The sequence below is a fragment of the Achroia grisella genome, unplaced genomic scaffold, assembly GCF_030625045.1.
Source record: "Achroia grisella isolate CSIRO2021 unplaced genomic scaffold, CSIRO_AGI_Agris_v1 utg4577, whole genome shotgun sequence".
Taxonomy (NCBI): domain Eukaryota; kingdom Metazoa; phylum Arthropoda; class Insecta; order Lepidoptera; family Pyralidae; genus Achroia; species Achroia grisella.
This window is the reverse complement of record NW_026712869.1, coordinates 64418-86277: the sequence shown is the minus strand read 5'-3', so window position 1 is coordinate 86277 and position 21860 is coordinate 64418.

Sequence of the window (21860 nt, the reverse complement as noted above, 5' to 3'; positions counted from 1 at the left end):
AGCGCTCGCGATTTAGCCCGAGAAAGTCTGCACGCGGATCGTAGGTAATTGTATTTAACATATTTTTTGTGGCCATATCACATACTTTTAATATTACATGATGACCTCGGTGGTCTGGCGGTCTAGACACCGCTTTACGTCCAAAGGTCGCGGGTTCGATTCCTCGCACGGCACAAACATTTGTATTCATGAGTATGATTGTTTGTATCGGTCTGGGTGTTTTCTATTTATAATGTGTATGTATTTACGAAAAAAATGTATTTGTATCAGTCATTTAGTACCCTTAACACAAGCTAGCTCAAGTTTGTATCGGTCTGGGTATTTTCTATGTATATTATGTATGTATTTACGAAAAAAAAATTATCTATGTACTTCTATCAGTTATCTAGTACCCGTAACCCAAGCTTTATCTAGCTTAACTTGGGTCTAAATGTCGCTGTGTGAATTGTCCTGAGATTATTATTATATTATTATTACTACATACTTAGAAAAAAGGAGACGAGAAACCGATTCCCGCCACCCGCTTCATAACCACTCTATTCCCGATGTCCACTTAAAAAGCAGGAAGAGTTTTTTAAGAAGGACAAGTGCCTTGACCAACGACCCACATAAAGCCAAAGTAGACTTATGGAAGTTAAATCATCCTGCTTCTTTGGACTTTATTCAACCAGTCGAACACCTGCCCCCGGGTAGCGACCTGCAATGGCCCATTTGGAAATCGCTCAACAGACTCCGAACCCAGATGGGCCGCTGCAGGTGCAACTTGGTAAAGTGTGGTGCCGCTTCAAGGGAGGCTTGTGACTGCGGAGCGCCATCCCAGACTATGGCACACCTGCTGGCTTGTCCTTTGTACCCAGCATCCTGCACAAAGGAAAACCTAAGGGATGCGACGGAGTCCGCAAGGGTTGTCGCGGCGTTCTGGGGAAAATATATTTAAATATATGTATTTGGTTGCCGTTGAAACGAAGAAGAAGATTTCATACATTATTCTATAGATTTTTACAAAGACACGTCTGTATTACCCTGCATTTGTAGTGCAGACACATCACAGCACTGTTTTCTGAGTTAGAAGCAGTAGTTTTTTAAATTTATTTTTATAAATCTGCACAGGTAATGAATCTTTTATAGAAGGAGTGATATTATTCCAGGACTTCTTAGCAGAATAGCGAAAACTAACACGAAATATACGAAAACTGTCACGTATAAAGACAGCTATTGTCATAACCCCCCTCGGCCTCCATGCGAAGCTGTCTCACCGCTGGTCAGATCACCTGACGGGTAAGAGGTCGGTCCCTTCCGCAAGAGCGCTCTGCCAATCACAATCAGAAACGGATAGCAAAACGACCGGAAAGTTAGATTCTAAATTCAGCGTAAAAGTTATTAATTCTGATTTTCTAGTGCAGTAATATTTATAACGATTCATAACAAAGGAATATGTCTCTACCAATGGTATAGAAGGGAAAATTCTTATTCTTTTATTTAGTCATTTTAAAATTTCCAGTAAAAGAAAACCAGAATAAAAATTATTCTTACGAGTATAAACGAATAAGTCAGGAAGAATATAGACAGTTTCAAAAGAGTTAGTGATTGCTTTAATAGAAACTTACGTAACAATAACTAAATGTCGTTTGGCTAAAGTTAGTAATTCGTTTTATGGCAATTCCGTAAGAAGAAATTGAAGAATTCGTTAACGATAATAATGTTTTTATAGAAAAACTTTAAATCCATAGCACTGACAATATTATCTGATTTCACTAATAATGAGTGCGTAGCGATTTCTATGTTGATTATCGGATGCCTCTTACTTGTTATACTGTAATTATTTATATAAAAAAACATCTATTAAAAAGAGCAACACACAAGTTTCTTGCTCATTCTTCTTGTGATGAATCTGCGTTCCGAATGAGTGGTAGAATCAAAATATGACTGTTCAAAAGTGCTTGTAATGAATTTATTTGAATAAAGATTATTTTTAAACAAATTTTATCTTAAGAACAATTTGTATCAATATGACTTGATAAGAAAGAGTAAAGTGTGTCTTTTTTTGTGTAGACAAATTATAAATTGAAATTAAAAAATCAATTATCAGGTTATGTAGCTTTTAACAACTTATGAACGTCAATTTATATTATAACTAGCCTTTGCCCACGTCTATGCTCGCGTTAATTTATCCCCTTAGGGGTGGAATTTATCAAAATCCTTTCTTAGGGGATGCCTACGTCACAGTAGCTTCATGCATGCAATGTCTCAGCCCGGTCGGTTTATTAATTGACAAAGTTTCATACAAAATTTCATCCCCTATTTTATCCCCTTGGGGATAGAATTAATCAAAATCCTTTCTTAGCGGATGCCTACGTCATTACATCTACTTGCTTGCCAAATTTCAGCCCGATCCATCCAGTGGTTTGGGCTGTGCTTTGATAGATCACTATTTCAGTCACCTTTGAGTTATATATATTTAGATTTTTTCCCTACCGTCCAGTTCAGTATATACATAGATACAATAGAGAAGAACTGACAAGAAATTTATGGTACACAGTTACCTAGATACATCAAAATAATAATTGCATTTAATAATGTCTAGTAAGACAAATCCAATATTGTGTACTAAGCACTGCTGTGTCTAAACTGTGTCACTTCACCTTACATTTTCCTATTGTTATTTAGTATATAAGATCATTATTTCTATGTACATATTGTCAATTACCATTACCATCTGTAATATACATCGTCTTGACCAAAAGCATCGTATCCCGCAACAAAATTCTATATGATTATTTAAAAAAATAAGTACAGTTGCTACTTAGTTTAATTTCAAGAATAATGTACAGTTAATTCAGTACCGATTAATAACCATCTCTATTAACGTTACACTGATAGCAAAAGCCATCTCTCAAAAACTAGAAAGCATTTGGAGTTGCGGCCGATGTCGGAATCGGAAACTTGGCTCGTTACTTAGCTGACTACAATCGAGCACATCCGTAGTAACTTGCCTTTGAGAACGAGCTCCACTCAGTTGCACCGCGCCGAAAACTACCATAGTGTTGCCAGTGTTTAGCACTCTTTTTTTCTTCATGTGCCGTCTCCCACTGGAGGTTGGTGATCATCCTGGCCATCATAATTTTGCCCATCGCAGTTCTGAACAGAGATCTCGTGCTAATATATGGATTTTTCTATATTTTCATTATTAATTGTAAAAGATCATATTTCTTATTGTGGCAAATAAGCATACGGCTCATCTGATGGTAAACGGTTACGGTAGCCTATGGACGTCCAGTACCAGGGGTGTCACGTGCGCATTGCCAATCCTTAAGACACCTTAATATACCCTTTTTGAAAAACCCCAAGCTGTAATCTGTTGAGAAAACCTCGGCAGGTAGATCATTCCACAATCTAAGTATATAGGGAGGTTCTTTGCAAATATCCAAGCTACTGCAACTTCCTACGTTTTATGGTCTCCAACACTTCAAGTCTTAGGACAGTACACTCCCATTTCGTAGTCTTCATATCTTCAACATTCTCCTGTACACACATCTCGAATGCTTCAATTTTCTTACACATAGATTAAAACTCTCATTTATATATATGTATATTCGGCTACTCTAATGCTGTTGGCCGGAGCTGGCCTTTACAGCTTCACCGGACGATAGGAGGCGAGTGCAGATGCCACTCCGAACCCGCGGAAGGACTTATGGAGCGGCTGAAGGCCAACTCCCGCCTGACGGATACGACTTTAGTCTGAGGGCACCTCTGGCGGTTCGAACCTCGGCTCAGGTCGTCGTAATTTCAAAGCCCATTTGACTTGGACGGGAGATCGATCGGAGGCAGAGCATCTACTGGATTGAATGATGCTAAGCAGAGCTTATATTATAGGTACTAGAGAAGTACATACAATTGATTTTTTTTTTGTAAATACATATTTTTTTTATACTACGATGGTGGCAATCAAGCATACGGCCCATCTGATGGTAAATGGTTACCGAAGCCTATGAACGCCTGAAACACCAGGGGTATTACGTGCGCGTTGCCGACTCTTAAGTAATTATTAATATTTTTTTAAGGTTATTAACAACACATTTTTTTTTACTTTATGGGCGTCGACTCTACTGCCTTTTGTGGAATAACTGCTAAGATGGCAACACTGATCCCGAGAGCGCCGAAATAAAGTACTCTTGAGAAGAGTAGCTACCTAAAACTCGCTACCTAACTTTACTTACTATGAATCGAATACAGTGTGGTTTCGGTGGAAGTTTCTAGAAGTTTTCTAAACATTTTCTTATAGTTGACAGTTTTTCTATAAATACTTGTACATGTTTCTTTATCTATCCAAATGAATCTAATATAAGTGTCTGTTTGTAGTTTCAAATTAACAGCTTTTCAATAAATTTATATGTATATACGGAACTTACATTATATTAGATTAATTATTATTAAAAAAAAATACTAATTGTCTCTCTGTTTGTCCTTGCAAATCTCTGAAACGTTTTGACTAATTTTGTCGGGAGTTTCACTTGCAGACAACTAGTTTTTTAAGGAATAACTTTGGTTGCTATTATTTTAGAAATTTCATTTACTTTCACGCTGGTAATCTCCCCCTCCCCCTCCGATAGATCCCCCGTGTAATTCAAACGGGGATCGAAATTACGACGGCCTGAGCCGAGGTTCGAAACCCTAGTGGTGCCCTCAGACTAAAATCGTATCCGTCAGGCAGGAGTTGGCCTTCAGCCGCTCCATAAGTCCTTCCGCGGGTTTGAAGTGCATTTTCTGCACTCGCCCCATAACGTCCGGTGAAGCTGTAAAGGCCAGCTACGGCCAACAGCATTAGAGTAGTCCGAAAAAAAAAAGCCACGGCATTCGGTATTTGAGCACAGGATGTGCTGGTTGTATTTTAATTGCTAAAGTGAATTGTGTTAGAGTCATAGTTAAATTAATGTTATATAGTTGTTATTTTATTATAATACATACTTTTACTAGTACATAGAGTTGATATATCTAACAATATATATACGGTCCCAAAGCTCGACTTGTATGTATTTATTGTACAAATTAACACGACTATTTATTGCACGTTTAAATACAAAATTTGACGTCTATTGAAACTGAAAAGTTAATTAAAGTTACTTATGTAAAGCTTAATATTCCGAATTATAAAACATTAACGGATACCTGTAATAATTTGTAGTTAATTCAATAATACCACGGTGCGACACTTTGGAGCGTCGTTCATTAAAAGATTTGGTTAGGTTACGTGGAGTGGACCGCCCGAGGGCACAGTTAACGAAGACTTCCTCAGCTCCGGAGCGCCCCACCTGCACTCAATGGCGCTCCAGCAATTAAAATTTATACAAAAGACTGTCAAGATATTACCCACTGTTTCACCCTGAATAATTATTCGTTTCGCAGCGAGACTTTTAAATCCACTATTAAACTCATTTGTAAAGGATCCGGTAACTTTGAAATACGCTACGAATTATCTATTTCGAAGTTGCAGAATAATTTCAGTTGAGAAAAATTGACACAGTTTTGTTATTATTAAAATCTTTGTACTATACAAGTGCAGTTAATAGTATAATATATACAGAGTATTCCAAAAAACAGCAATATTCATAATATTAATACTAGATTTAAAGACAAACTTGCTGTCCCCAAGTATCGTTTAGAAAAACTCAATAAGTCTTTTATGGGAATAGGTATAAAATTTTACAATAAGATACCAAAGGATATATTGGAATTACCTTTAAATAAATTCAAAACATCTGTTAAATCATATTTACTGAGCAAGGCCTATTACTCACTAAACGATTACTTGAATGACGAGCGTGCGTGGCAATAGTTGTTCATGCACGGGATTTTCATTTAATGTTAGACATAGACACCTATATAAATACCTATGCTTTGTAAATAAACTGCCTTTAAAAAAAAGTAATTCCATTGAGTTTCTTGCCAGTTCTTCTCAATTGGATCTATATACCGAACTGGACGGTAGGGAAACAAAATATAATGTAAAAACTTGACATTCATAAGCGGCTAAAATGTCCTACATGAATAAATGATTTTTGAATTTAGAGTAATGTATATCAATCGCTAGATCCTCAAATGTTCATATAAATGTACACAACAATCATACTAATTATTATATTTTATTATACATTAGCTTTTACAACAAACTGCCTGTGAACTAAAAAACTGCCTGTGCCAGTGTGACTATACAGGTACAAAAAATGTTATAAAGTAAAATACATATGGACTTTCTACAAAACGAAACGTTAGCGAGTTTCAATTTTGTTACAGCGCCATCTATTGGCGCTGTATGCAAATAATACTATTTTATGGATTATAATCTACTTTAACACTGCCAGTACTCAGTTTTCCAGAAAAAAGAATCAAATGTCTTATAAAATATTTACTTTGTAAAAAGCTTATTATAAAATTGAATAATTTATAAATGATAATAATTAAAATAAAATTCATAGCGCTGACAATGTTATCTGATTGAACAGAGATTGAGTGCGTAGCGGTTTCTATGTTGATTGTCGCATGTCTAGTCCTTGTTGTTAATTAAATATAAAAAATCAATATTTATTTAAAAGAGCAACACAAGTTTCTTGCTTATTCTTCTTGTGATGAATCTGCAATCCGAATAAGCGGTAGAATCAAAAAACTTGAGTATTCAAAAGTGCTTATATTAAGTTTATTTGAATAATGATTTCTTTTTCTATTTCTAATCATGAACATAAATACTCCCACCGTGCAAGGAATCGAATCCTTGACTATCATAAGTAAAGTGGCGCGCTAAACCGCTAGATCACCGATGTCGTCAATATACAGTAAAAGTTGTGTTTTTTCTTTTATCGTTTGATAAGGCGACGCTAAGGAAATGGCTTTGAAAAGGATGCAAGAAGCTGAATTATGCACTGGAGGATGGTACTTAATCGTCCGTTCAGTAGGATGCCAGGCAGCTCATTATTTGAATAGTATACATATATATATATACCAGCTGTCCCAGCAAACGTTGTTTTGCATTAAAATAAAAAAGAAAAATTTAGGGGTGGACTACCCCTAACATTTAGGGGGATTGTGGGTACTTTGATTATTATAATATGGGAGATACTTAATTAGAATGATATTAGAAATAAAGCAGTCATAGCTCAGCACAGTTGTTTGATTGACGTCTCCTTTATACGAACATACATAACAGGGATGAAAAATAGATGCTGGCCGATTCTCACACAAGTTTCTTGCTTATTCTTCTTGTGATGAGACAGCTTTCCGAATAAGCGGTAGATTTAAAAAAAATGTTGACTATTCAAAAGTGCTTAAATTAATTTAAGCACTTTTGAATAGTTTCCTTAGAAAATCATTTATTCAAATAAACTTAAGTTTATTTGAATAAATGATTTTCTATTCTATTCTATTCTCAGATCTACTCGATACGCTCACAAAATTTCATGAGAATCGGTCAAGCCGTTTCGGAGGAGTATGGGTACGAAAACTGTGACACGAGAATTTTATATATAAGATATATACATAGTTCTTACAAAATAGATTGGATACAAAATACTTGTTATCAAAAATATATACAGTTTGTATAAGACATAAATCGCTTTCATATTTTGAATTTTGAATGCGACATTCATTTGTTTTATGAATAAATTTATAATTACAGTAGTCTGTTCTAAATCTGTTTGAAGAAAAGATTAAAATGTCATATAAAACACTACCTCTGTAAAAATGCTTTATCTTATATATATATAATAAAATACGAGCTGAGTTTCTTGTTAGTTCTTCTCATCTCGATATCATTCCGAACTGACGGTAGATTTGACATATCATAAGAGTCTGTAATAGACCTACATGAATAAAGATATTTTGAATATAAAATTCTCGTGTCACAGTTTTCGTTACCATACTCCTCCGAAACGGCTTGACCGATTCTCATGAAATTTTTTGAGCGTATTGAGTAGGTCTGAGAATCGGTATCTATTTTTCACCCCCCTAAATGTTAGGGGTAGTCCACCCCTAAATTTTTTTTTATTTTAATGCAAAACAACGTTTGCCGGGACAGCTAGTTTTAATATAATAATGTTTTTCTATAAAAAAACTTCAAATTCGTAGCGTATATATGATTGCACTAAGAATGAGTCCGTAGTGATGTGTTGATTATCGCATGCCTCTTATTATTGTGTAATTATTGTTTGTAATACTTTATTGTACAATAATATTATAAATAAAAAGACACAATTGACTTAGAAAAGAAAAACATGCGTACAATGGCGTACTTAGCCCAGAAGAGGGATTTCTTCCAGTCGACCAGTATTGATTTAAAATAAAATTTATTTAAAAGAGCAACACACAAGTTTCTTGCACATTCTTCTTGTTATGAATCTGCGTTCTAAATGAGTGGTAGAATAAAAAAACTATGATTTCAAAAGTGTTTGTATTGAGTTTATTTGAATAATTTTTTTTTCTATTTCTATTTATTTATATCCACGATACAAATGTTTTACACAAAGTCGTTACAGGTTGCGTTCAGAGGTTACCAGGATGAATAATAAAACTATTACAATGCACAACATTTTCAGAATGTTTACCTCGTTCTGAAACAAAGGGAAACTGTAATTGCACTTCTCGAAGTTTCAACGTTTAGCACTGTTTACAATCGTACGTGTATGTAGTTTATTATATACGATGATTTTAAACGCAAACTAAAGGATTTTTAACTGAAGAAGTGTTATTATACAATTAATGAATAATAAAATAAGTGTAGTAATGTATATGACATTTATACTTATTATTATGAAATTGACATTTTTCCGTATTAGACATATATCTGTTTTTAGATATATCAGCGGCCTCGGTGGACTAGTTGTTTAAGAACACCGCCTTAGAATAGAAATATTATAGAATAGAAAATCTAATTTAAAAAAAAATATTCAAATAAGCTTACATTGAAGCACTTTTGAATAGTCATCACATTTATTCAATCTATCGCTCATTCGGAAAGCTGTCTCATCACAAGAAGAACGAGCAAGAAACTTGAATTGAAGTCAGTCAGTTCAGGTCAGTTAGCCCATCGTGACAAATTCACTAATAATTTATAACAATGGTTTCCAGGAAGAACCGCGTGGAGGTCGACCTAACATGGTACATTGCTAGCAATGGAATAGAATAGAATAGAAAATCATTTATTCAAATAAACTTACATTGAAGCACTTTTGAATAGTCATTACATTTTTTTTTAATCTACCGCTCGTTCGGAAAGCTGTCTCATCACAAGAAGAACAAGCAAGAAACTTGCGTGTTGCTCTTTTAAATAATTTTATTATTACTTTACATTTTTAAGTTTAAGTGTGTGAATACAAACCACCAATTAGCACTAATTCTATTAAATACTGAAATAGAAAAAATATTTAATATATAACCAATTGGTCAAACAATTCATAAGAGGAAATCAGTCATAGTGATATAGTCACTTACCTACATCCGATGGTCGCGGGTTCGATTTCTCGCACGGGACAAACATTTGTATTCATGAGTATGATTTTTTTTTTTTTATTTATTTTATTTGTTTCACTGACATTATTTTTTTTATTTTTATTAACATGTATTGACTTCAGCTGCGATTTGATACAGCAGAAGTTTTCGTAGGGCTAGTTGTGTTTCACTAGGTGTTTATCATATATATTTATATAGATGACACACATACATATTTACATTATTTATATAATAAATAGTTTATGTTTATATATACATATATATATATGCTATTTTATATATAATATTATATTTTATATATTTACGCAGTTATAGTCTTATGTGTGATTTATCTTTTTTTAATTATTCACTATTGTTTTAGCAAGTGCATCATAAGAAGCCGGCTTCGTAATGATACTGGTCAACTTGTAAGGGGAGTCAATTTTATGTATTCGGCACACTTGTTCATGGTCGTAACGGGCTCTTCCAAAAATAGGACATATCGGTCTGGGTGTTTTCTTTGTATAATATGTATTTACGAAAACAAATATCTATGTATATGCTAGCTTAACTTGGGTCTAGATAGCGCTGTGTGAATTGTCCTGAGATTACTACAGAATATCAGCGCTGCAGAGTTATCTGTAGCATTATGTTGAGTTGACTGCCTTTTCACTTTTGCGGCACATAAAGTCACCTATATTTCTTTTATTAATACATGTTGTTTCTGTATCTCATGTACATTATTGTGAATAAAGAACTTATATATTTTTATAAAGTATAGTTGGTAACCCTATCTATGACTTGAAGAAACTTGTACTATTTTTCTGTAACCATGCCTTATTTTAGAGTGAATTTGAACACTGTACGGTGCATCGTCGCTGCATTGCCTTGATTACTTTTCCAATAGGTTTGTTGGCGCGGGTGTTCGCACCATTTCTGAATGTTCTGCTGGTACCAACACATCAGTATGTTTCTGACTTGAAAATGTGTATATTAAGGAAAGGTTTTTGAATAACTGCCAAGAAATTCTATAGTTTGGTATGTCAGGTACTTATTTATTTACTTATAATTGCATATGCATATGCATGCTGCGTGCATATGCATGTGCAATTATATATATTTATTGTGCATGCAGTATGCACAATAAACATATACATATAAATAAAATTGGAGTGTCTTTTTGTAATATTGAAATAACCGTTTCTTACGTATGCATGTAGCATACGAATATAAATACACCAAAATAACATTTTTTTACAATTTTTGTCTATCTGTCTGTTTGTTCCGGCTAATCTCTGAAATGGCTGCATCGATTTTGATGGGACTCTTATTGGCAGGTAGCTGATGTAATATGGAGTAACTTAGGCTACTTTTATTTTAGAGAAACAAAGTTAAATTCCACACACACGAAGTCGCGGGTACAGCTAGTAATATAATTAATTAACATTATACATATGGACTCGAATTTGTTGTTGGCCGGTAATAATTTACAATCACTTAGTTGACTGACTATGTTATCGAAAGTGATAAGCAAGTTTGCTTGTTTGCCGAATATGTTTGTTAAACAAAACTGATTATTATAAAATGTTAGTTATATGACAAAATCGCTGCTATAATAACAATAATAAATCCAGGACAATTCACACAGCGATATCTAGTTCCATGCTGAGCAGAGCTTGTGTTATTGGAAATAAATAATTGATTAAACTACTAAATAAATTACTAGACATTTTTCCTTATATGCATACATAGTATAAATAGAAAATACCCAATCAATACAACCATAGTCATTAATGTTTGCACCGTACGAGAAATCGAACCCGCGACTGAGAAGTAAGACGGTGAGCTAAAACGACGGACTACCGAGGCCGACATGTTATGTTGTGTATATGGTTCTACAGATTCCCAATATATTATTATTCTCAATGTAAAATAATCAAATCAAATCAAAATATAGTTAGTTATTCATGTAGATCTATTACAGACTCTTATGATATGTCAGATCTACCGTCAGTCTGGAATGCATTCACGTTAATAGAACAAGAAACTCAGCTTTTATTTTTTCCAAGTAAACTTGTATATGATTATTTTAAAATTCAATTAGAATAATAACCAGCGGAATATGCTATTGCGTTTTTATCAAAAGTAAATTAGGATAATATAGTGCTAATTGGTGGTTTGTATTCACACACTTAAACTTAAAAATGTAAAGTAATAATAAAATTATTTAAAAGAGCAACACGCAAGTTTCTTGCTAGTTCTTCTTGTATATATAGCTTTCCGAACGAGCGGTAGATTAAAAAAATGTGATGACTATTCAAAAGTGCTTCAATGTAAGTTTATTTGAATAAATGATTTTCTATTTCTACAGGTCGTGTATTTATTTATTTATTTCTACAATTATAATGAGGTGCTCATATTACAAAATGGCGAGTCGACTTAGTTCTGCCGCTTATGCGGTAAGAAGAATTAGACAATTAATAGACGTGGCAACGGCTAAACTTGTCTATTTTAGCTATTTCCATAGCATTATATAAAAATTACTTTTATTTGTATATTTATTATAACGACTGTTTGTTGCCAAAGTAAAAAAAAATATAATTAAAAAAAAAATGAAAAAAAAGCGACTTTATCGCTAAGTAATTTCCTACAGTCAACCTTTATGTAGACGGTGAAGATATAAGAAAATGAGTGTATGTTACATTGTTTTTAATTTCAGTAATGAAACCCGAAATTGTCCTCGCAGGAACGGCAACTGTAATTAATGCAGACTCTCTTGCGTTCAGCAAAAATAGAGAAAATATTAGAGTGCATTATGAGCTGCAATGCAGACAGAACTGGTGCGAATGCAGTTGTGTACACCGCGCTGAAATATACATTTTTAAAGTTAACTCAAGTTGTTGCAGTTCACTATAACATTATAAGAATATTTTAAATTATATACTTTGACGACCTCGGTGATCTAGCGGTCTGGCACACCGCTGTACGTTCGATGGTCGCGGGTTCGATTCCTCGCACGGCACAAACATTTATATTCATGAGTATGATTGTTTGTATCGATCTGGATGTTTTCTATGTATAATATGTATGTATTTGTATCAGTTGTCTAGTACCCATAACACAAGCTTTAGCTAGCTTAACTTAGGTCTAGATGGCGCTGTGTGAATTGTCCTGAGATTATTATTATTATACATACTTTATAAAAATGCTTAAATTTTTTTAATTACTTAATGAATTTATATTATATAAGCTGCACGCCCCGGTCGTCCGGGTGTACATGTATATATATAAGTCTTCCTCTAGAATCACTCTATCTATTAAAGAAAACCGCTTCAAAATCCAATGCGTAGTTTTAAAGATTTAATCATACATAGGGACAGACAGCGACAGCGACTTTATTTTATACTATGTAATGATGATGATAATGATATATACATAAAATTTAGGTTTTTTTTATATGAAACGATATCCTGAACTATATGACATATTGAACTTCACTGTAGTGGAATAGAAACATATATAAAAACGTATATATGTACTTGTGCATATACGGCCTCCTCACCGATTACGATTTTATAAGACATTGTTGTAAAAAATATTATAAGAAAGGACAATAGAATTCTTCTGCTGCAAACATACATATTATTATTAGTAAACATATCATGTCAACAGAAGCCTCAAGCCCTAATATCGGTCTACTCGAAATACTCCAAAAGACTACTGCTATTGAGTAAAAACAACATATGCATGATGACTAGGGCCCTCACAGGACACTGCAAATTAAACAAGCGTATGGCCAAACTAGGCCTGCACGACAAGTATCTGCAGATTCTGCCAAACTGAAGAGGAAACGCCGCTTCACATCCTATGTGGTTGTAGCCCACTCATGCATAAACGAAATATCTCCTTTGGAAAGTTTACACTCTTTTCCGAGGAGATAAAAACCATTGCTGCTAAGAATATCCTTCAATTCTTGTCCCTGACGGGTCTAGGTAGCGGACTTTGAAAAAGGGCGAGCACAATAGATCTATGTAGGTCGCAGTGCTACAGGTTCAGGTATCTGACAATAGCCCAAACAACCCAATAAAAAAAATAAAAAAAATAATGTTGTTAAACAGCAAAATGAAAGAAAACCTGTACTCGCAATAATGATTAACTAACTGCTTTGAGCGAGTAAACTATATAATAAAGTAACTTTGGATAATTAACAAAGCACCATCCAGTCTCACCGTAAACAGAGCTTGTGTTCTGGGCAATAGATAAACTGATAATAAACACTTAGGTACATAGTAGATGTACACAATCATGCTCATGAATACAAATGTTTGCAGCATGCATGGAATCGAACTCGTGACTATCCGAAGTAAAGCTATGAAAAGTTTACACTCTGCATACTTAAATCCTCAGTGACCATACTGTAACAGGATACCTGAAGGAGCAGGTACTACAAACATCTGACAATAGCCCAAACAACTCAATAAAAAAAAATCTCAACAGGAAAGAATCCCACCACAACAATACTATTTCTACATATATATAGTATCTATATATATATTCATTAATACTATACTTTAATTTGATCTGTTTGCTATTTTTACATATGAAAAACAGTCCGTCCTATCCGCGGAACTACTGACTATACACACAAAATTTCATAACAATCGATCCAGTCGTTTCTTGGTCCAGTCAGTTCTGTTACAAACACTGTGACGCGAGAATTTTATATATTAGATAGAAAAAGTAAGCAATTCGTGATGACAGTAATAAATAGACATAATGTACAAAGTAAATATCGTACAGGTGGCGGCGGTGAGTTGGGGGAGGGGGGTTGGTGGCTCCCTGAAATATGGTAGAACACGATGGCTGGCCATCCATCATACTCGTGATCGAGTGCTGCTTGTAGGTGTTGCCCGCTGTAGCCAAGTTAACCGCCACTGATTTATGTTGCCACTCTCATAAATTTTTACGTCTTCTTCTCTTAAGGTGTCTGACGATGTCGGTAGATTTTTAAAACAGTTAATGGTAGAGGTAAGTTAAAGATACAATTAATTAGATTAATAATTCTGTAATTACATTTTTTTACAATTTGTAATATATTTACTTTATTATATGAAACACTAGCTGCAGAGACAGACAAAAATTGTAAAAAAGTTATTTTGATGTATGTACCGTATTTATATTCATATGCATGCAGTAAAAAACGGTTATTTCAATATTACAAACAGACACCCCAATTTTATTTATGTGTATAGATGTATAGATTAGTGAATGGGAATAAATTTTTTTTATATAACACAGGGGACAAACGAGCATGCGGCTCACCTGATGGTAAGTGATTGAATTGATAAAAATGAAAATAATATCTAGCTAAGCTAACACCAATGATCAATATATAGAAAATAAATATATTATATAGAATTGGATACACAAATATATTATGCAAAATAACATATTTATTACGTAGTAAAAGCAGGAATGTAACCATGATGTTTCACGTCAAAGTTCCTATAAAAATATTATTTAGAAATTGAAAACATTGTCTCTGGTCTTATCATTTTCATTTTGAATAAAATAACATAAAAACTACTATTTCACAGATGTCAATTTTAGTAAATTAATATTATTACTATAACATTTCATCTGAATTAACTTTTTTTACGTAACTATTTATTTTTCCCGCGACTTCGCCCGCGTGGAATGTAACTTTATTTTTCTAAAATGAAAGAATTCATCTAAAATAAAAGTAGCCTAAGTTATTCCTTATTAGATCAGTTACCTGCTAAAAGAAGTCCCGTCAAAATCGGTCCACCCATTTCAGAGGTTAGCCGGAACAAACATACAAACAGACAGACAAACAAAAATTGAAAAAAGTGTTATTTTGATGTACCGTATTTATATTCAAATGCATGCAGTAAAACACGGTTATTTCAATATTACAAACAGATTCTCCAATTTTATTTATATGTATAGATTATGCCTCTTGTTTAAACGAACTTGACCGTTTCACAACCGCGCACCTGTATCTAGGTGTAATTATTAGTGGAAACAGCGGCGGCTTACGGGCGATAACAAAAACTCATCTGTTCTCGCTGTTTGCAGTTATAATTTATTTATTTGGTTAGGACGCCGCGGCCGGCGTAATGAACCTTTTTGTTGCTAACATATATACTAAATTATGTTAATTAGAAGCTGAGATACGCGCGTGATGAATATCAACTGTATCCTGTAACCAACGTGTCTGCCGCCATTGATGTATTATGCTACCATAGTGAGTAGAGAAGACGCGCAGTACAATCACATACCGCATATATCACGGGGAGTGTTCTGAGGAATTGTTCGGATTAATACCACCTGCTGAGTTTCACCACCGTACCACCCGCCAGAAACTGAAATACCATCCTGATCATCTAGATGAATGGCGGTCTTCCACAGTGCGGTTTTCTAGAAACTTTTTGCCTCGCACAACCACATTGTGGAATCACCTTCCAGCAATGGTATTTACGAACCGATATGATATTGAAACCTTCAAGAAAAGAGCTTATTCCTTTTTAAAAGGCCGATAACGTACAAGTAATTCCCTTGGTGTTGCGGGTGCTCATAGGCGGCGGTATTCACTTACCATCAGGTGAGCCGCATGCTCGTTTATCCCCTGTGTTATAAAAAAAAATACAATCAATTAGGCGTGGTGCCTTACACTTGTAATATTTCTGTCAAAACTTGTGACCCTTCTTTTATTTTTAGTCTCCACTAAAATATATTTAAGTTCAGGGTAAAAACCAGTCTACATCCGGACGCGTTGAATTATGTAGCGACACCACATCACATCATATATAACAGTGGTGGATACCACCGCGCTAAAGCGTAAACATCTGCCATACGCACTGAGCTGAAGTGGTGCACCACCTGTGCTAACGGTTTACGCTGGCGGGGCACCTGTGGAGGCTGATAAGATGAGCATGAGGTCAGGTCAGTTAGTCTATCGTAATTCCCTATGAATTTATCACGATAGTTTCCAGGGAAAACCTGACAAGGTATATAGCTAGCAATGGGGTTAGTAGTCCATATTACTAGCTAAAATAATAATAATAATTTCAGGACAATTCACACAGCGCCATCTAGACCCAAGTTAAGCTAGCTAAAGCTTGTGTTATGGGTACTAGATAACTGATACAAATACATAGATAATTTTTTCGTAAATACATACATATTATACATAGAAAACACCCAGACCGATACAAACAATCATACTCATGAATACAAATGTTTGTGCCGTGCGAAGAATCGAACCCACGACCATCGGTCGTAAAGCGGTGTGCTTGACCGCTAGACCACCGAGGTCGTCAAAAAGCTAAAAGTTTATTTAATGTGGACCCATTGATAACAATGTTAGGTTGACCTCTGACCCTGAAACGAGTGTGACAAATTCCACGTGTGAATTTGCCATAATCGGGTAACTGAGCTGACCTCATTCTCAGCTTAACATCCGTTAACGTAGGTGGGTCTTCAACTCCATTACAATCCTATAAAAAACGTATAAAAGAAGAAAATGACATTTGAATATGGTTAATTCTAATAATGTTTTTATATTCTAATCTTCTAGTAACTTCAAATTGCAGAAAATATATGGTATTTTATTTACTTGCCTAGAGTTGAAGAGTATGGAGAGCGATTTTATTATGTAACTCCCAAAAATCACATCAATCGCATTGGTCAAATACACATTATTGGTAATTTTATATATATGTCGCAGAATCAACAGAGGCTCAATTGATTAGCTTCTACTAAAATAGCGCCATCTGTTATCGTTGTTGGAAACGTCAAGCAGTTTGTTTGGGTGAGGCCGGTACAGGGCAAAGCAGGTTTGGGGCATGAGTCGGGCAACCTCCTCGTATGTTCCTGCCATTGGGAGGCTTCCTCATCCTCGTGGATATGTCCGCGGGGAACGGTGGCCGAGCAATGGTTTGGTTCTGGTACGCCCTGGGCTATGTCGGCCGATAGTCCGGCGAAGGGGGACGGCGCAGGCTGGGACAATGGGCCCAGGTGGGGCCCGTCCCGGCCGTTAAGCGTCGCGTTGGTGGCCCGCTCCTGCTATGACTCTACTCTTGTAGAGACACGTGCAGAGCAGGCACGGCTATGTGTGGGCGGCAGTCTCAGGGGTTGAAGTCTGCCGCTCACACAACAGGAGCCGAGATTGGGGAGGCGCATCCCGTATTCCGGTGCGTCTTCCCCACGGTGGGCGGAGTCGGGGGAACTGGGAAGAGTTCCCCCCACGCGTTGAGGAGGGCTCGCTTGCGGGCAACCGCCGCTGGGGCCGCGGTTGATTGCCAGCTCGATCCCGTGATCCTGGCACTATGGCGGCGAGGAGGAATATCGTGGGGTTTTTGGTGAGTAGGAGTCTCACAGTACCCGTCTGTCCAACCCCCGAGACGGCCGGGTCTCCATAAGGGATTTTCCCCACGCAAAAAAAAAGGGTAAATCAGGTTTGACAACAATTACGAAACGTCACTTTTGAATTGGGCGCGAGCGCGAGAGTTTGTTCTGTACTCTGTACCAAACTTGCCGCGTTTCCCTGAGTAATCCGTTTTCATCTCGCTGATTGTTGGTGATTTTATCATTTTGTTATCGGGAGTGAGTGAATAGACGATTATATTTTGAATTAAGACTATTATTTCTTGCCTACACCATGCCCAACATGGGTTCTGATGACGAGGTATCCCAAATAAACGAAGTACCCTCGTTATATGTAATATTTATTTAACTGTAATATACTAGGTCAATTCCTTTACGAAATCAAAGAAGCATTAACACTGAATGGTATACTACCAAATGATTTGCAGAAGTTTTCTCTGTTGTGACCAACAAGCGATCAAACATAGGGCTCCGGGGGCTACTGCTCCGGCACGATAATGCCCCAGCAATAAAACCGAGGGACTTTCTAGACAGCACACCGGTCAAACTCCTGGGTCACTCCTTACAGCCCTGACCTAGCATCGTGTGACTTCTTCTTATTCCGAAAAATAAAAAATTAGCTCAGAGGGATACAATCTTCGTCGCTGAATGATGTTCTTTCAGCGTTGGAGCAGTCTGTAAACGAGGTGTCAGCGGCAGACTGGAAAAAGTGTTTTGAAAACTGGTCTAGACGCATGAAACTTTGTATAGAGGTTGGTGGAGAGTACTTTGAAGAGATGAAATAAAAATGTATTTACCTATTGAATATTTTTTTAGAGTCATAAATCTTTCTGGGAGTCCCACATACGTAACAGAAAGAACTGCAGTGCTATTGCCGCAATTGTATTTATATATACTTTTAAGTTTGACGCGGTCATTATTTATACCGGGAAGATGGCTATAGACTCTCTAATGTTTGGAATCCAGTGATTGGTTTAATTAAACAAAAACATAAAACGCGATCACAAAGTGTATTAAGACGTGAAGATACTGTGAGTATAGTTTGCCGAGATGAATATCGAGCGAGTTCCAGTAGTAGCAACAAACGAAGACGTGTGAAGGTAGACGAATATGTCTGCACATAAAAGATTTATTTTCCATCTACCCGCTGCTCTTCAGTTTACCCGTGATCATGGCCGTTGAATCACTGCCGAAATATCGGGAACTCAACAGAATAAAACTTGGTAAAATCCCGTGATTTACTAATTATTGTTTGTTTGTTTGTAATACTTTATTGTACAATAATATTATAAATAAAAGGACACAATTGACTTAGAAAAAAAAAAACATGCGTACAATGGCGGACTTATTCCAGAAGAGGGATTTCTTCCAGTCAACCTTTGAGTTACTGAGAGGAATTGCGTAGTGGTGGAAATAGGTACAATAAATAATACGCGTCACAATGACATATATAACCAATAATATATACAGAAAATACACAAAAATATGTATACATATACATACATACATACATACACATACATATAAACATACACACACCAGAAAGGAAAAGAAAAATAATGTAAATAAGTGGAGCATTAAAAAAGCGCAGACTCAGAATGACTCCAGAGCTTAATAAGATGTCTCTTAAGAGAACTGATCGAAGGTGATAGTCTAATCTCTGTGGGGAGTGAATTCCATAGGCTAATTATAGTATTGATAATCTTCTCTAATAAATTCGTGTACAATACCTCAATGTATCCCACATGGCTTGTCGTATTTAAGTGACGCTCTGGTACGAGAATGTTGAGAGGACGTAAAACGTGGAGGTTTATTTCAAACAGAAATAATTGCCTCCATTCCGTTCGTTGATTTAGTAGCGGTGGGCGAAATTACTGAGCCTTCTCAAAATAAGATTGAGCATGCGGCTGATTTATATATTTTTCGGCATAAAAACAAAGGCGACACATTGTCTGTATGTATGGAAGATATACGTTACAGTTTTTAATATTCCACTTATTTACAATATTTTATTTTTCCTTTTCTAGTGTGTATATGGGCATGTGTTGAGAAACTCTTTTTTTTTATAACACAGGGGACAAACGAGCATGCAGCTCACCTGATGGTAAGTGATTACCGCCGCCCATGAGCACCCGCAACACCAGGGGAATTGCAGGTACGTTGTCGGCCTTTTAAAAAGGAATAAGCTCTTTTCTTGAAGGTTTCAATATCGTATCGGTTCGGAAATACCATTGCTGGAAGGTGATTCCACAATGTGGTTGTGTGAGGCAAAAAGTTTCTAGAAAACCGTACTGTGGAAGACCGCCATTCATCCAGATGATCAGGATGGTATTTCAGTTTCTGGCGGGTGGTACGGTGGTGAAACTCAGCAGCTGGTATTAATCCGAACAATTCCTCAGAACACTCCCCGTGATATATGCGGTAGAAAATGCACAGAGATACAATATCTCGTCGCAAAAGCCAATGGGTCGAGTCTGTCACATAGACGTTGATTACCAATGATTTTATTATATATATATTTTTTTTTTTTTTTATATTAATATATGATAAATGATAGCGTAGCGGCTTTTGTATTGATTGCCGCATGCATCCTCATGTAAAGTGCGAATACTGTTACTACCATATAATAATTTTTCTAGCTGTGACGTGGTCGAGTGGAATGAGTAGTCATGCTCACTAAAATGTCCAGACATGTGGCGGCGTGGTGGGCCGGGTCATTGGGCTCCCTAAAATATGGTCGAGTGCAGTGATGGCTGGCTCATCCGTCATACTCGTGAACGAGTGCTGCTTGTAGGGACTGGTCTGCTCTTATCACTACGACTGATTTAATCTTATTGTATATTTATATTTGTCCCAAAAAATTAGTGCTGGTTGGTAGTCTGTATTCACACGTTTCGACTTGTAAATGTATACTTACAAGGATGATTTAAAAGAGCAACACACAAGTTTCTTGCTCGTTCTTTTTGTGATGAGACAGCTTTCCGAACGAGTGGTAGATAAAAAACAAATTGTTATGACTATTCAAAAGTGCTTAAATTAAGTTTATTTGAATAAATGGTTTTCTATTCTATTCTATATTTAAAGTTTTCTTGTATTCTTTAATCAAAATTATGTATTATGTCACTTAACTGTCTACCATCTTACCATTAAATACATTACAATTTCTGCAACAGTAGGTATACGTATGTATAGATATATTTATGTTTCTCTAGCATAAAATTAGTTAGCGATTTCTGTTCAATGTCCAGAAACGAAATAAGCTTTATAAAAAACTCAAACGAAGCTCTGTCGCCTAGGTACTAACTTTTAAACAACTAACTGACATTGTAGCATCAAACATAATGAAACTCAACTGGTAATGTGTAGTTTTCACAGATGTAGCTTGGCGGTCGCCATGTTTGTTTTGTGCTGAATTAAATATGTTTTGCAGAGTTGCATCACGTTTGGGAGTACATTAATATTTACGTTTAGAAGATAAATTAGTTTGTTCGTTTGTTTTGGACAGTCCTATGGTACGTTGGCACAGAGTATATATGAAACAACATTTTGCTTTTTGGACGTTCGTAGGTATGACGTTTTAAAGAGAGTTAATGAGATTTTGTTTAGTTTTTATAAATAAATGTATCCCATAATTCAAGTTACAGAACTATTAAACACTAGCTGACCCGCCCACGAGTTGCTGTGCGTTCTTGAATAAAATAATATTGCGACTATAAATTGAGATGTAAGCTATCCTATCTTTCAAGTTGGAACAAATTGCACACAATGTGCAAATCAAATTTGCAATCGGTTCAGTAGTTTAGGAGTCCATCGCAATTTTTATATATAAAGATTTGTATTTCTATATTAAGCAAGGGATATATCACGTAATAACTAATCCCATCAAAAACATAAACGTAAAATGATAGCCGAGTTTAATATTATGATATATGTATGCCTTGATGAAGTCAACAACTTCTACGACAAAAGAGGTGAGA